Below are 12,141 nucleotides of genomic sequence, written 5' to 3'. Positions count from 1 at the left end.
ACCCTCACTGGTCTGATCCAGCAGGGCTCTTCTGATGTTCTTCTCAGGGGAAGGCCTCGGCCTCTCTGCCCTGTTGTTGGCCCTCCAGAGGAACTGGTTGGCCACCGTGTGAGACAGGAAGCTAGACTAGATGGACCCTCACTGGTGTGATCCTGCAGAGCTGTTGTTTTGGTCTCTTTGTTAACCCTCCACAGCAATTGGTAGGCTATTGCTTGAAAGAACATGATGGATTTGATGGACCACTGGCCTGATCCAACAGGGCTAACATTAACATGGGTGCTTTCACACACGCTAAATAGTGCATTTTCAATCCACTTTCAATGCACTTTGCATAGGAATGGCAAAATCCTCTTGCAAACCCCTGCACCAGTCTGTGTCAGAATTATAACAGCGCCCCTCAGTTCAAAAGAGATGGGGACCCCTGGCCTGCACTCAAAAAATAAAAAGAGAAAACTCAATAGCAATACACCTCCCCCCCCACTAACTTAAATTTAAAACCTGGCCTAAAGACAACACAGCTGGGGAGGGGGGAGGTTTAGTGTCCCCCTCCAACATGGTTCTTCGGGAAAGAATGGTTTTGACAGATCTCCACAAGGCCATCATTGGGGGGCAGAGCTGAGAAAAGAACCTTGTGGGAAACCGGGAGACAGATCGCCCGCGTGAGACAGCCCCAGCCTGGCTCCTCTCTTATCAACGGGCGCCTGCTAGTCAATTTGTCCTTCCCAATGATTCTTGTTTTGTTTCTACTGTTACATTCTTGTCTTTAGCGTCTCGACTACTTGTACCCGAAATCTACTCATTAACGATTAGATAAGCACGCCGGTGTTGCGTGTACCAAGCGTGCCGCGGCATCAATTGCAGGCCTGGAAAAAAGCAAAACTCAATACCGGCGTTTTGAAATAATTGCATCTGATTTAAGCCTGTGTCTGCTGCCCACGCCTGACCCAGACAGTCCGCGTTAGCAGGTCTTGGAAGCTAAGCAAGTTCAGCCCTGGCTAGTACTCGGACGGGAAACCTCCAAGGAATGCCAGGGTTGCTACGCAGAGGCAGACAGCGGTCACCCTCCTCGGAATGTCTCTGGCCTTGAAAACCCCGCAGGATCGCCAGAAGTCAGCTGTGACTTGACAGTGTTTTCCAGCACCACCAATGCTGCACAGAAGGAGTTATGGGAAAGGGAGGGATGAGCTTGGAAATGTGTGTCAGGTGAAGGAAAAGCACTCTGCACATGCTCACAGAATCACTGAGCTGAAGGGCTCCCCACAGGCCACCTAGTCCAACACCCTGCTCAATACAGGATCAGCCTAGAGCAGCCTGGAGCCGGTTTGGTGTAGTGGTGAAGTGTGCGGACTCTTATCTGGGAGAGCCGGGTTTGATTCCCCACTCCTCCACTTGCACCTGCTGGAATGGCCTTGGGTCAGCCGCAGCTCTGGCAGAGGTTGTCCTTGAAAGGGCAGCTGCTGTGAGAGCTCTCTCAGCCCCACCTACCTCACAGGGTGTCTGTTGTGGGGGAGGAAGGTAAAGGAGATTGTGAGCCGCTCTGAGACTCTTCGGAGTGGAGGGCGGGATATAAAGCCAGTATCTTCTTAGAGCAGGGGTGTCAAACTCAATTTGTTATGAGGGCTGGATCTGACATAAATGAGACCTTGTTGGGCTGGGCCATGTCGGGTCGGGCCATGTGTGTACCGATTTAAGATTAGGTAGCAGAGATATAATTTTTATAAAGAACACAGACAAATACATATTTTTTTAAAAAACTAAAAACATGCTTAAAAGCACTCATTGATCTTAAAGATGCTTTCTCTGTATTTCTCCCATGGGATCCAGGGAACTGGGCAAAGGAAGCTCTGGCTCTTTCCTTCCTTCCCCAACGGACCAGGAAGGGGAGGAGCCTCAGCCAATAGAAGGAAGAGAGGCTTGGCTCAGTAGCTCTGTTGCACAATTGAGAGAGTCTGGCAAAGTAAGCTATCCTTCCCCCTTCTTCCTACCCATTGCCTCATCCAATGGAGAATATAGAGGCTTTGCTCTGTATCTCCTGTGCAATTGAGCAAGCCTTGCAAAGCAAGCTGTTATGCAGAAGGAAGCAAGATATAGGGAATCATAGAGTTGGAAGGGACCTCCAGAGTCATCTAGTCCAATCCCCTGCACAATGCAGGAAACTCACAAATGCCTCCCCCAAATTCACAGGATCTTCATCGCTGTCAGATGGCCATCTAGCCTCTGTTTAAAAACCTCCAAGGAAGGAGAGTCCACCACCTCCTGAGGAAGCCCGTTCCACTGAGGAATCGCTCTAACAGTCAGGAAGTTCTTCCTAATATTGAGCCGGAAACTCTTTTGATTTAATTTCAACCCATTGGTTCTGGTCCTACCTTCTGGGGCCACAGAAAACAATTCCACACCATCCTCTACAGGACAGCCCTTCAAGTACTTGAAGATGGTGATCATATCACCTATCAGCTGCCTCCTCTCCAGGCTAAACATGCCCAGCTCCTTCAACCTTTCCTCATAGGACTTGGTCTCCAGACCCCTCACCTTCTTAATTGCCCTCTGAATGTTCCAGCTTGTCTATATCCTTCAGTCAGTCAGTCAGTCAGTTTATTGCGGCTCTAGGCCAATCAACAACAACAACACAACTCATCAATAACAGTACAACACAACACCAAGCTAAAATATAACATAACAATATAAAACTATGTACAACCATCAAAATAGTAATAAAATTATCCTTCTTAAATTGTGGTGCCCAAAACTGAACACAATACTCCAGGTGAGGTCTTACCAGAGCAGAGTAAAACGATACCATCACATCACGCGATCTGGACACTAGACTGTTGATACGGCCCAAAATTGCATTTGCCTTTTTAGCCGCCACATCACACTGTTGACTCATGTGCAGCGTATGATCCACTAAGACCCCTAGATCCTTTTCGCACATCCTACTGCTCTCTTGTCAATTGAAAAATAATGGCAGGATATGGGCCAATCTCAGAAATAAATTATTAATTTGGGAGTCCACGATATGGCTGCCAAAACCGATAAGATGCAGAAAATGATAGACATAATAGAAGCAGATGGCAAAGAAAAGGGGAGGGTTTAATGGAAGCTCGGATAAATCTCTCTCGCCTGCGTTTTATACTACGTAGCAATGCAAACGGGTGTCTGACGAAGGCCTTTTAAGCACGCACTTGCAAGGAAATTCACTAAAAGGCACTTTAATGCTCTCGAAGAGCTTGACAGATGTTCCCCGTTTGCAAAGATGACACTGGCTATAAACTTGCCATTTCCAAAAGGAGAGGGAAGGTTCCCGAAAGGACTCTGTTTATTATTTTGTCCTTAATAAAAATAAAAAAATAAAAATCCAGCGAGAAGACTGTTTTGTGCCAGCAAGAACTGCGCAAGTCAGCATTTTACCTTGAAAGACTTTAAAGGATGTAAGAACCAAAAAGCTGGGTCTGATCCCATTCGGGTTTGTGCCCCAATTCTGAGATGGTCTCTTGCATGTGCCCACTCCCTCCACGGAGGACTCTGCCTCTGCTGTTGGGGTACCTGGATTGTGGGACCCCAGCTTCGACCTACTGCCAAACAGGTCCAGCATGGGGGGTGCCTGTGCCCCTTGGCCAAACCCTGATCTCTGCCCCCCCATGTTTATTTTTGCGCACACGTGCCAATGATGTCATAGCAACATCATCATTTCTGCCACGCCCCTGCTGAGCCCAACGCGGGTCCTGCCACCCCCAGAGACGGCTGGCCGTGTCACGTGCGGCTCAGGGGGTACATGTGGCTCTTTCACACATATTGTGCAGCTCTCAAAGCCCTCACCACCCCATTAGCCGGCTTGGAGAAAACATTTCTTTCTTGAAATCACTTCTCCAAGACAAGCCAGCCGGAATGCTTGGAGAATGCATTTAAAATCAAAGTTGCTTTCTTTCTACCTCTCCCCCCTCCCCATTTATTTTTCTTTATTTCCTTCCTTCAGAGAAGCCAGTTTGGTGTAGTGGTTAAAAGTGCGGACTCTTATTTGGTAGAATCACGCTTGATTCCCCACTCCTCCATTTGCAGCTACTGGAATGGCCTTGGGTCAGCCAGAGCTCTCTTATCTGGGAGAACTGGGTTTGATTCCCCACTCCTCCATTTGCAGCTGCAGGAATGGCCTTGGGTCAGCCATAGCTCTCTTATCTGGGAGAACCGGGTTTGATTCCCCTCTCCTCCATTTGCAGCTGCAGGAATGGCCTTGGGTCAGCCAGAGCTCTCTTATCTGGGAGAACCGGGTTTGATTCCCCACTCCTCCATTTGCAGCTGGTGGAATGGCCTTGGGTGAGCCAGAGCTCTCTTATCTGGGAGAACCGGGTTGGATTCCCCACTCCTCCACTTGCAGCTGCTGGAATGGCCTTGGGTCAGCCAGAGCTCTCACAAGAGTTGTCCTTGAAAGGGCAGCTGCTGTGAGAGCTTTCAGTCCCACCCATCTCACAGGGTGTCTGTTGTGGGGGAAGAAGGTAAAGGAGATTGTGAGCTGCTCTGAGACTCTGAAATTCAGGGTAGAGGGCAGGATATAAATCCAATATCATCATCATCTTCTTCTCCTTCCTTCCTTGTCTTGCAGTTCTCAAAAATCTGATGTTTATTCTATATGGCTCTTATGTTAAGCAAGTTTGGCCATCCCTGCTCTACCAAAATGCCCTGACCCAAATGGACCAGGCTACCACAATTTCATCTGCCCTAGAAAGCCAAGCAAGGCTGGCCCCGGTTTGTACTCTGATGACGGGAGGCCCCTGAAAAGTCCTATGAGGCTACCAGAGCCAGCCAGGCAATAGCAAATCCACTCTGAAGGTCTCTTCCCTTGAAAACTCTACAGGGTTGCTATAAACAGTGGGGCACCAAGGGCGGGGGGGGGAGGGGTTGGGAGTGGCCCACCCCAGGGGCAGGCAATAAGGGGGTCACTATCATGCCCCCGAATGAATCCCAAGCAAAGAGAACCAAAAGAGACAAAGATTTTAGGACAGCGGCACAGAGATAATTGGACGGAAAGCTCCCTCCTGGTTCTACGCTTCCAAGCTGGTTGGGTTTAGTGGGCCGCAGGGCTTTGAAAACGCAGCTGGACAGGGCCAGATTAACAATTAGGCCAAGTAGGCGCTGGCCTATGGGCCCCCACACCTTTAGGGGCCCCGGTTTCCCCCCTGCTTGCAGCCCTCCCAGCCTGGTGCAGCTGCTGCTGGCGTTGTTGCCAAGTTTGCCTCTCTCTGCCTCTCCCCTGCAGCTTTGTCAAAGGGGCTTTTGAGAAGGTGCCTGTAGGCTGCTGCAGGGGCTACAGACAGTGAAGTGGGTGCTCTGACTCTGAGATAATTTGCGAGGGGGTCCTGAAATTTTGACTGCCTATGGGCCTCCACAGGGCTTAATCCGGCCCTGCAGCTGGGAGGCGGGTGCGAGTCAATTTCAAGGTGGGGGGGGGGGTTGTGCAGAGGAGTGGCTCTTTGGCTGTGGAGTGGTTCTGGGGGCCAAAACCAAGCTCAACCCCCTCCCATGACAACCACTATTGATTCCAGTTCTCAAGCTCTGGATGAGAAGCAGCCTGGTTGCAGTGAACTGGAAAAGTGTGGCCCAGGAGAGTTATTCTGGGAACCACATCATCAATATTAAGGTCACCATTTCTCATTGTAAATATTGGATTTTCCCCGCCACATTCCAATTTGGAAATGAATGACACTATTTTTGGAAGGCCCCAAATGTATCTGGCCTTATGTCAGCAGCAAATTACATATGCAGCAAACAATAATAGTGTTATTGTAAGTATATCGAATTAGTAAATACATCAAATTAGTAAATACATCAAAAGTAACACATGCATCATCAATATTTGATGGGATTTTCTAATTGGGAAGTATGATATGATTTTCTAATTGGGTAGTAATATGATAATGGCAGAAAGTGAGGAGGACCTAAAGAACCTCTTGTTGAGGGTGAAAAAGGAGAGCACAAAAGTAAACTGGAAACTCAACATCAAAAAACCTAAGATCATGGCATCCGGCCCCATCACACCTTGGCAAATAGAAGGGGGAGACATGCAAGTAGTGACAGACTTCACATTTCTGGGATCCAAGATCACTGCAGAAGGTGACTGTAGCTACGAAATTAAAAGACGTTTGCTCCTTGGGAGGACAGCTATGGTGAACCTGGGCAGTATAATAAAAAGTAGAGACATCAGCCTGCCAACAAAAGTCCTTATAGTCAAAGCGATGGTATTCCCAGTAGTAATGTATGGCTGTGAGAGTTGGACCATAAGGAAGGCCGAGCGCAGAAGAATAGATGCTTTTGAGCTGTGGTGCTGGAGAAGACTCTTGAGAGTCCCTTGGACTGAAAGACGATCCAATCAGTCAGTCCTAAGGGAAATCAACACAGACTGTTCCCTGAAAGGTCAGATGCTGAAGCTCAAATACTTTGGCCCCCAAATGAGAAGGGAGCACTGACTGGAGAAGACCCTGATGCTGGGAAAGACAGAAGGCAAAAGAAGAAGGGGACGGCAAAAGAGGAGATGGCTGGACAGCGTTACTGATGCAACTAACATGAATTCGAGCAGACTTTGGAGGATGGTGGTGTCAAGCATGCATATTTCTGTAACATAATGGTTCCTTCGACAAGGAACAGGTCACCCATCCTTTACAACCTTTGGGCAAGTAATAAATCCATCTGGCCCAAGGATGTTTATGCTACAGCCTGCCTGTTACCACTTTCAGGCCGCCTTTCCCCCAGGGTCACACAGACAGTCTTATCTGAGCTGAGAGAAGTGTGAGAAAGGGAGATGTTTTTAATAGCCTAAATTCCTTAGTAACAAAAGAGATAGTACGTAGTAACCTTTGAACTCGTGACTCAAACTGTATCTGTATGATACCCTTTGAAGTTATCCTATATAGCAGCTGTGTAATACTGCGTACATCATTACTTCTAGGGCCTGTGTCCTTGGTAAAGCTTCTGAGTTTCTTCAATAAAGCAACTTTTGATTCAACAACAAAGGACTGATTATTGGGAAATATCGATGCTTGACAGGTGGAATACAGGAGGGCCTGGCGTGACTTGGTCCATGCAGTCGCAAAGAGTCGGACTTAACTGTGCGACTGAACAACAACAACAAAGTATGATATTATTAACAATATATGTTTTCTTACTCTCTCCATACAGCATTACATTTTGGGTCCTATCTTAATTGTTTATTGATTTATAAGTGTAACGGCGACTTGGTTGTATTTTGACCTCCGAAGAAGGTCTCTGCAGGCCCAAACACAACCGTCATATACGTATCTTTCATGTGCATTTGTCACTTTGATGATTTTATGAGACTTCATTTGGGCCCCTACAAGGTTTTTATATGTTTTTGTAATAAATACATGTACTTTTGTCTTTAACTATTGATGTTTTTAACCTTTGGCCCCTTAGTATTCTAAACTTTGGAGGTTTCACCCAGTTCCTAGCCTGACGCTCTAACACTACACAACACTGGCATGAATGAACCAAACCTGGCGAATGAATTGCTGAGCGTGTAAGTGATTGCAAAGAAGAGGAGGAGGAGTTGGCTTATGATCACCTTTCTCTTCCTCTCTGCACAACAGACACCCTAAAATGGACTGGGTTCGAAGCATGACGATGCCAGGAGATAGTGAATTCAGCTCTTTATCCAGTGATTCAGCATAGTAAGGTAAAAACAGAACTGGCTTGCAGGGCATCCAGGAGGCTCTTGTTCTGGGGTCTCAAGCTCAGCCAAGTCTCTGCTGGCCCTAAGGCCAAACTCCAGTCCCTATACATGACACACCCTGTGAGGTAGGTGGGGTTGAGAGAACTGTGAGGTTGAGAGAGCTGGGACTGACCCAAGGTCACCCAGCTGGCTGCATGTGGAGGAAGAGTGGGGAATCAAACCTGGTTCTCCAGATCAGAGTCTGCCACTCTTATCCACTACACCACAGCTGGCTCTCATCCACTACACCACAGCTGGCAGTGAAAGCCCATAAGACTTGGTCTGGAGACCAAGTCCTATGAGGAAAGGTTAAAGGAGCTGGGGATGTTTAGCCTGGAGAGGAGGCGGCTGAGAGGTGATAGGATCACCATCTTCAAGTACTTCAAGGGCTGTCCTATAGAGGATGGGGTGGAATTGTTTTCTGTGGCCCCAGAAGGTAGGACCAGAACCAATGGGTTGAAATTAAATCAGAAGAGTTTCTGGCTCAACGTGAGGAAGAACTTCCTGACCATTAGAGTGATTTCTCAGTGGAACAGGCTTCCTCAGGAGGTGGTGGGCTCTCCTCCCTTGGAGGTTTTTAAACAGAGGCTAGATGGTTATCTGACAGCAATGAGGATCCTGTGAATTTAGGGGGAGGTATCTGTGAGTTTCCTGCATTGTGCAGGGGGTTGGACTAGATGACCCAGGAGGTACCTTCCATCTCTATGATTCCATGATTCTATAAATATAAGAACATAAAGAAGAGCCCACCTGGATCAGACCAGAGGTTCATCTAGTCTAGCCTCCTGTCTCACTCAGTGGCCATCCAGTTCCTCTGGAGGGTCAGCAACAGGGCAGAGAGGCCGAGGCCTTCCCCTGAGAAGAACATGAGAAGAGCCCTGCTAGATCAGACCAGTGAGGGTCCATCTAGTCTAGCCTCCTCTCTCACACAGTGGCCACCCAGTTCCTCTGGAGGGCCAACAGCAGGGCCGAGAGTCCAACTGCGGCCTTCCCCTGATGCTGTCTCCTGGCTCTGGGATTCAGAGGTTCCCTTTAGTCACCACACCTAATAGCCATGGATAAATCTTTCCTCCATTAATCTAACTAATCCCCTTTTAAAGCTGTCTGTGCCTGTGGCCATCACTACACCCTCCGGCTGCAAATGCCACATTGTAATCACTTGTCATGTTAAGTGGTATTTCCTTTCATCCATCCTGAATCTACATGCACAGTTTGCTGCCACGTGCATGAGGGAACGGTGGAGGGAGGGACGGTGGCTCAGTGGTAGAGCATCTGCTTGGGAAGCAGAAGGTCCCAGGTTCAATCCCCGACATCTCCAAAAAAAGGTCCAGGCAAAAAGGTGTGGAAAACCTCAGCTTGAGACCCTGGAGAGCCATGAATGGGGCTGTGGCTCAGTGGTAGAGCATCTGCTTGGGAAGCAGAAGGTCCCAGGTTCAATCCCTGGCATCTCCAAAAAAAGGTCCAGGCAAATAGGTGTGGAAAACCTCAGCTTGAGATCCTGGAGAGCCGCTACCATTCTGAGTAGACAATACTGACTATGATGGACCAAAGGTCTGATTCAGTATAAGGCAGCTTCATATGTTCATAACCGTCCCTTCGTTTACACGAGTAGACAACTGCTTCCGAATCTCGCACCTTGTGCCTGATTTTGCACTTACACAAACACAAGTGGAACTATTTAACATCTCTTAAGTGCCCACCGTATGGGTGATGCTGGTACCTAACTTAAAGACCTTAGACTAGGGTCTGGAGCACCTGAGTTCAAATCCTCACTCCATCATGGGTGACCTCACGCTAGTCACACGCTCTCAGTCTAACCTGCCTCACAGGGTTGTTGTAAGATTAAAATGGAGGACATGGGAATGACAAAAACCATGGGAATGACAGAAACAGCCGATGGGGTCAGAATATTAGTAAATCAGCAAACCCAAGATATTCTAAAATAACTTTTTTTTTTTACAAAAGCCAACTGCAAAATGACTCTTTTTTCTCTCCCGTGTCATCCTCTTCGCTACCAACCCCAAAGCAGAATGCAGTTTAAAAATAATTCCCAGCTCACTGTCAAAGTGGCCAGCGTTTCTCTCATAATTCAAAAGAGGCCTTCCCCAGAGTTTAAAAAAAAAGGGAAAAGGCTTATCAGCCTTCCTGAATTAATGTGTTCACAGGAGAGACGAAACATGCCTCGGCGTTTGAGTGACAGCATCGATGTTGCCCTTGGCTTGCCGAAGTCGCTCCCGACACAAATTTTCATTCCTCAAAGCTAACCTTATCTGTGACCGGAGGGTTCCTTTTTCACCCCATTAACTCCCTCAGTCAACAGCACACGGCTGTCTTTATAACTTCCAATCTTCTGAATGATACTTCATCTAGCGCAACTGAGAAAGTGGCTAAGTTTCTTCATCCTGTTTTAAAGGCACGCCAGAGGATCTCAAAGAAATAGTTTATGTATATGTATGCAATCGTTCCATTTTGTCTTTTTTTTTTTAACCAATTTGCTCTGATATATCTATATATTTTATACCAATAAAGGCTAACTTGAGTTGACAACTTCCAATCCGGCACAAGCGCCATTCTGGACCTCTCGAGATACAGCTGGGGCTTAACCCTGGGAGAGATTTATGGGGCTGCTTCATACTTGTGACATTTTGGGTGGCGTGCTTCCCTGCTCTCTTTCCACTCATACCGCCTGCTGGAGAGATAGCCGTGAAAGAGGCAGTGGCCACCGCACGGGGTAAGAACCCTAGCCACCTTCAAGGGAAGCAAGACCATGAATTTCTATGCTTGGATCTCAAAGGGCAAATCCAACTTTTGGAGCCAGTTTGGTGAAGTGGTTAAGTGTGTGGACTTTCGTCTGGGAGAACTGGGTTTGTTTTAAACAATTTTATTAATAACATATGGTTACAATATTTAATTATATCCTTGCTAGCTCTAACCCATATGATATTTTCAACCCCCCCCTCCCTCCATTACTAGACTTCCGCCGAAGTTATAGACTTAAGTTCAATTAAAAAGGCACCCCTAACCAATCAAAAATCAATGTCTTTCTTTTCTCCCATTCACGTTAAAAAATTGTCCAATGTCTTTTTACATTCCACTCTTGCTCTATGTATTCTCTAAATTTCTTCCACTCCTTTTTAAACAGATCCAAATCATAGTCTCTTAAAGTTCTTGTTAGCTTGCCCATCTCACTCCACGATAAAACTTTCACAATCCAGTCCCATTTCTCTGGTATTTTTTCTTGCTTCCACAACTGCGCATACAATGTCCTAGCAGCTGAGAGCAAATACCAAATTAAAGTCCTATCTTCTTTTGGAAATTTTTCTATTTGTAGTCCTAGCAGAAAAGTCTCTGGAACTTTCTTAAAGTCATATCCCAAAATTTTAGAGATTTCTTGTTGTATCATCTGCCAAAACTTTTTCGCTTTTTCACAAGTCCAGCACATATGAAAAAAAGAACCCTCGTGGTTTTTACATTTCCAACATCTATCCGACATCTTTTTACTCATCTTTGCCAGTTTTTTCGGAGTCATATACCATCTATACATCATCTTAAAACAATTCTCTTTAATATTTTGACATGTTGATATCTTCATCGAGTTCTTCCAAAGGTATTCCCATGTATCGGGAGAACTGGGTTTGATTCCCCCACTCCTCCTCCACATGCAGCCAACTGGGTGACCAGGGGTCAGTCGTAAGTATCTCAGAGCTGTTCTCTCCAAGATTTCTCAGCCCCACCTACCTCACAGGGTGTTTGTTGCGGGGAGAGGAAAGGAAAGGAGATTGTAAATCCAGTCTCTTCCTCCTCTTCTTTCTTGTTCCACCTCTAGTTATTAAGACGCCAGTGCTAGAAAACAGAGGCTGACAGTTGGGACTCAAGATGGCCACCCATGGTCTGGTCAACCATTCATGACAATCTCTCTGCGATCAAAGACGGCTGCCCTCAGCACCTCCAGTATCCTTCATGCAGTTGCTGCCTGACTCCTCGTGAGCAAGCCACCTTATAAAATTCTCACCGGGTGGAGGTGGGGGGGAGGAGTAGACTTTTGACACAGCCAAGGCCCAACACCTCCTTTTTGGATTCTACAGGAAGTTCTAAAAACAGAAGCTTTTATAAGCAATGATGGTGCCAAAACGTGCGTGTGAAATGCGCCTCATGGAATAAACCACAGTGAGCCAGTGTGCAGAGTCCTTAGACTAGGAACTGGAATACCCGAGTTCAAATTCTCACTCCACCATGGGTGACCTCACGCTAGTCATATGCTCTCAGCCTAACCTGCCTCACAAGGTCATGGTGAGAATAAAACAGAGGACAAGGGAATGGTGGAAACCACTCTGGGCCTGAAAGGCAAAGTATACGTGACGCAAATAAACTAGCAGCCATGTTAACCCCTTCTATTGAACGTGTAGGACTGTTGCTTTACTGAT

At 46.9% G+C, this 12,141-nt stretch overlaps 1 protein-coding gene and 1 non-coding gene across 2 annotated transcripts in view; one reads left to right on the top strand and one right to left on the bottom strand.

Moving 5' to 3' along the window:
* Nucleotides 1–12,141, bottom strand: part of MEGF11 (multiple EGF like domains 11) — a 495,160-nt gene that overhangs the window by 86,363 nt on the left and 396,656 nt on the right.
* On the top strand, nt 9,098–9,169 carry TRNAP-GGG (transfer RNA proline (anticodon GGG)). The gene has a single exon. It is a non-coding gene; the product is annotated as a tRNA-Pro (tRNA).

Source organism: Heteronotia binoei, chromosome 19 (assembly GCF_032191835.1).
Source record: "Heteronotia binoei isolate CCM8104 ecotype False Entrance Well chromosome 19, APGP_CSIRO_Hbin_v1, whole genome shotgun sequence".
Classification (NCBI taxonomy): Eukaryota; Metazoa; Chordata; class Lepidosauria; order Squamata; family Gekkonidae; genus Heteronotia; species Heteronotia binoei.
Note: the sequence above shows the minus strand (reverse complement) of the source record. Positions and strands in the feature narration are given on the sequence as shown.